The 5,139-nt window shown below is 33.5% G+C and overlaps 1 protein-coding gene across 2 annotated transcripts in view; it reads left to right on the top strand.

The window, feature by feature from the left end:
- SYNCRIP (synaptotagmin binding cytoplasmic RNA interacting protein) overlaps positions 1-4,735 on the top strand; it is a 30,173-nt gene extending 25,438 nt beyond the window's left edge. Inside the window, exon 12 of one of the 2 annotated variants that reach the window (XM_063096226.1) lies at positions 1-4,735. This exon is cut by the window's left edge and continues 507 nt beyond it. The gene's annotated coding sequence lies outside the window, so the exon portion shown is untranslated. The other variant, XM_063096225.1, reaches the window with a different exon arrangement.
- Positions 4,736-5,139: the final 404 nt, after the last annotated feature.

Genomic DNA, 5,139 nt, shown 5'->3' with positions numbered 1-5,139 from the left:
AGGTTAATCATGATTGTCTATATCTTTTTTATAGTAATCACTTTTGAATTGTGTTCAGATATGCAGTTTCAGGTGTAATCATCAGAGCTGGTTAGTCAGGCATTCCAGATAGTGGTTCTTTTCAGAACCTTTTTAAAAGGGTTGGTTAACTACCTCAGTAGCAGAGGATTGAACTATACCCTGTCTGTACTGTACATAGAAAATCTTTGTAGATAAAAGCAAGGCTTGTTAAATATGATATGAGGGTAAGATTTTAATATACCAAATGTAACATTCTTAGTTGCCTTTAGTTTCAGAGGCTTGTAAGACTTCCTCATGACCATCATAACAGGCCTTGCTTTTGTCGTATTTTGTGGCTGAAAAAGCAGCCTTGCTTCTTCAGATATTGTAGTTATTTGGATGTATAATAGTTTAGCAAGATGTTACTTTTGTAAGACATCAGATGTTCAAAAAAAGTGCATCCGAACTTGTACTAAATACTGCAGTGTCCCTTTATAAAAAGTCAGACTAAAACTGACAATTGTACAGCAGAGCCTGACATTTGGATATTTTGAAGTTTTTTCATAAATCATAGAAATTAGTATATGGCTGTAGTTTAGCTTTTTAGGTAAAAGGTATGTTTCATTAGTGCATTTCTTACTGCTGATCACTGTAAACATGTGAATCAGCTTTCCATTTCTTATGCAGGTCATGATAACTCGTAGAGTAGAGTACAATCATTTGTGCTATGTTTTTTAATTTTCTAAAGCACCTTGATGACAGTGAGTGTTCAGTGGTGAAGCATCCTCTATTGAATCACCCTCAAATTTTTTGCCAAGTCCTAAATTGATAGCTTAAAGTCAAACGTGAAATTATAGTTTAACTAGGACTTGGTGTAAAGGAATCCCATCTCCCCTTCCCCAAAGGGATACTGCAGTTATATCACATACCCAATAGGCACCACGGTGAAGATCAGAGCTTATACTTAATTAAGGTTTTATACACACCAGTTCCCCAGTAAATGCAAATTTAACAAGAAAATTAGACATGTCATATGTTCAAAATGCTCATGGCAAACAATCATTTTGCATTCCTGCAAATAAAATTGTTTTATACTGTAAGCTGGAGGCGAGTGTAACTTATTTTTGTAATAAAGTTTTTATTTTTTTTATGTGTCATTAATATAAATGTTTGTTAGTGTAGAAATCTTCTGGTTTAAAAACTTAGAATTGCACACATTTCAGTATGTTTATTTGTACTTACATAATTTTAGAATAGTGGTTGCCAATAGTCTGTATGTTTCACATTACTTGGTTTTTTTGTTATCTTAATAAACCATTTTAGTATGTTGTATGTCAGTTACTGGGATAGCTGGGACATAGAGTGTAATTTAAAATTTGTCAATAAGTATTCATTGGAATATATGTAAATGTGCCTTGCCGGTTATTGAAACTTAACTACAAAATGAGTATGGGGTGACAAAAATTAGTTCCTGGTGCTTAATGAAACTTTCTGCCACTGATTTTATATATTACCCCGTGCTTTTTTAAAGTACATCTCTCAAATCTTAGTGTAAGTTTGAGGGCTACACAAAACATTTACATTTCAGTCTAACATAATGAGTATAAAAGGTTGTGGAAAGTGGGTAAAGTAAATGTAGCCTTCAATAAATTTGAATCTCAGTGTAATCCTTGGTGCTGGCATTTCCCAGTTCCAAGGAGTTAAATGATCCCATCTAAGAGGCCATTGCCATGCCTATTGGCACTTTACTGTCATACCATTTTTAAGGGACACTGTCAAGGTGTTTAAGTTAATTCTCAGAATTATTTGTTGGGATTTTCAGACAGGTTTGTTTGATTTAAAGTAAGAATTGCATTGTCAAAGTTAAAAGACAAACACTTTTGTGAATTCACAAATGTGTTCTTAAAGCAATTAAAATATGGAGCTGTGGGTTTCCAAGACTATTTGGCATTCTTAGTTTGGGGATGTGGGAGGGAAAACCGATGATATAAAGAAATGGTGAAGAATTTGATGGTTATAGTTAAAGAAGGGTAATGTAAACAGTGGTGATGAAATATACACACTCAAGTGAAATTACTTGACAGTGTTCATTTGAATAACTTTGAATTCAAGCCATTATAATTTTAAAATTAAATATCATTTGCACTGTTCTGATAATTGGGTGCAGTTTTTGAGCAATATAATCAGAGCTAAATATGCATGTAGTGATTAGTGATGTGAACAATTAAGTTCTGAGAAGAAATACTAACTGGTATTTTCAAACTTAAATTTCTGTAGTAAAATCAGTATCAAACTCTTATCAGAGATCAAGGAAAACAGGCAATGCATATAAACATACTTTTGAATGTTGTGTGGCCTATAAAGCAATAATGCAATTTATATGGAATGTCATGGGATATGAGAAATGGAAATGCAAAAATAACTTATCCTTTAGTAAAAATGTCAACATGTTAAAGGGGGAATGTTAACTAATGTAGGTTATTGCTATTTGTGATTTGTTTATGGGTTCTTGGCTTTGACAGCTTCAAAGAGTGGATAGATGACAAGTTAAAAATTTTTGTATATATTGTCAAGGAAAGGGTCTTAAATCCAAAAGTCAAGTCCCTTCCTTGGGGTGAAAAATGTATCCTTAAAGCATTCTGATTGTTAACAAGAAAACTTGAGTTAAGTAACCAAAACAGACGCAAGATTTTGTTTCTGCAGACTACTTGGCAATCAAAAGTGATTATAAATTTAGTTTTACCAGTTTTCAGGAAGTTGCTTTTGAGAAAATTGTGTTATATGTATTCTCCCAAGCACGCTTTTTATGGAATATTTTCAGACATTGCAACTGAATCAGATGTTAGAAATGAAGGGAGAATTGAGCACAAAAAAAGCTGTTGCACACTCATGATTGTAATTGTAGCGTCATGAGAAACTTTTCTACCGATTACTGCAAATCTAACTTAAAATACAAACATTTTCCTCGTGATAAAATAGGAACAACATAGAAATGGATTGATGGGGTGATCTGGGGTAATCAGTTATATATAAGATATTTGAAAGGACTTATTTAATGTTAGGGTGAACATCAAGCACATTCAGTACAGTTTTTTTTGACTGCTGAGCCAAAAGTCACCGTTGATCAGAAACATAGCAAAAGATCACCACGTTTTTACAGAGGATGATGACATGTAGTCTGTATCTTAAGGGGAGGAATTGAAAAGAAGGGCTTCATGCATTTAGGAGAGGGAGCTAACACTAGAGTAAGCATTTAGGAGAGGGAACTAACACTAGAGTAAATGATTGCTCTGGTTCTTGAAACTTTCAAGGATTACCCACCATAACCATCTTCTCCCCAATTATGTATACAATAACATTTTTATCTGACCATAGGAATTCAGTGGTGGGTATAAAGTTAACAAAGAACTTAAGTAGCAAATAAATGAAAAAGACTTGTGGGGATGTGTTTTAAGGTGTAGTGTTACTCAGTGATCATACCACTCAACAGGGCATGCCACTATCCTAAGATGCTAATTATGAACCAATGCTCACAGACATTTTTTAACTGGGCAAATCAATAGATGGACTTTTGGAGTCTGTCACTTTTTAAAAGTACTTAAGACATAAATTCTATTAACACCAGCCTGCCTTCAATAATATACCTAAAATATTTTTCAGGACTAGAAGCATTCAGTTGGAAAAAGTCTTTTTTGCAAAGGCAAACCAGTATTACTAATGCTGAGGGTCAAAGATAAGGTTTTTAATGATATTAACAGTAGTCTGATAAACATTTAGAAGTCTGGCATTGAGAAACAAAAGCTTGTACCTGACTAGTATTTTTATTTAAGAAATATTAGTTCTGTTAGCTTATTTAAATTGTCTTTTACATTTATTTATCCATAGAATTTATATTTATTTCATTCCTTACATCTCACTGAAAACTGTCTGCAGGATCTTTGATTTGGATTAGATGTGTGAAGTACTGTCTTTTGCCAAAAACCTCAAATTACCTGTTCTTTTCAACGTAGTGGGTTTGTGCTTGTTTGGAGATCAGTTCAAAAACTATCTGTACTATCTGTACTGCCTCTTGATGTTAAGATTTTATGTATAGCATAAGGAAGCTAGCTCTGACTATATTTTCCTAAGAATAAAGACCTATTTTTGTAGCATGTCTTAGGATCTCCAGGAGTCCAAGAATTATTGTGGGTGTCCTCCATTTCATCATTTTTCACTTAACTTTTAAATAGACACTTGGAATATTTAGAGATCTATTTTTTGATATCCATACATTCAAAGTAACTAGCCAATGGTAAAAACAAAATCCCCAAGATGTCCCCATTTTCAAGCACATGACTGGGAGATGTATATACAATGCATTGGGTTGGTCTTCACTTAATTTTAATTGTTGATGGAAATACTCTGTGGTCACATATATACCATTGGATTTGATGAAATTAATGGTAATTTGGTTCTACTTTTCTGGGAATGTGCCCCACCATGTAGTGTTCTTCCATTCTCCATCACTGGCAAAAAAAATTCTGAAGATTTGGGAGAGGTTGAGTTTGTTACAAGTAGTTCTGGAGAAGGGAATAAACAAATGATCTGTTTTAATAAGATGCACATTTAGGTGACTGTGCAAGTGATGTTAGGTAGGTGAACTCAGCTTAAAATGTTTATTAAGCTAAACTGACAAGTTGTCATCAAAGAATGGGGGGCTTTTAAGTAAATTTGGGGGTTTTCGGCTGTTAGTCACAGGGTTTGTTGGTGGGTAGGGTAGTATTCACTTCTTCAAGGACAAGACTCCTTTTAGGTTGCTTAGTGCAGAGTTTAGTTTCTGTTTAAGATTACCAAAATTTATATTCATTAGTGAAAACAAGCTTTTGTCATTTCAGGACAGTCATGGAAGTTTGAATAAGATGGGCATGAGAGAAGTCCTAATAAGCCATTTTGGAAATAGTGTGTCCACGTGTTACAGATTCCTAAATGTGTGTCTACCATAGGCAATAAACTTTATTGGTCAAAATAAGTTTATTTTAGAATAATAAGCTTCAATGACTGTCTGATCTTTTACTTTGTCAATAAAGTTTTCTAAAACAAGTTATAATCTGAGGGGAATTATAAAGGCTATCTGTAATGCTCATGAATTATTTGCCTTTT

This window comes from Cynocephalus volans, chromosome 5 (assembly GCF_027409185.1).
Source record: "Cynocephalus volans isolate mCynVol1 chromosome 5, mCynVol1.pri, whole genome shotgun sequence".
Taxonomy (NCBI): Eukaryota; Metazoa; Chordata; class Mammalia; order Dermoptera; family Cynocephalidae; genus Cynocephalus; species Cynocephalus volans.
This window is presented reverse-complemented; position numbering and strand designations above follow the sequence as displayed.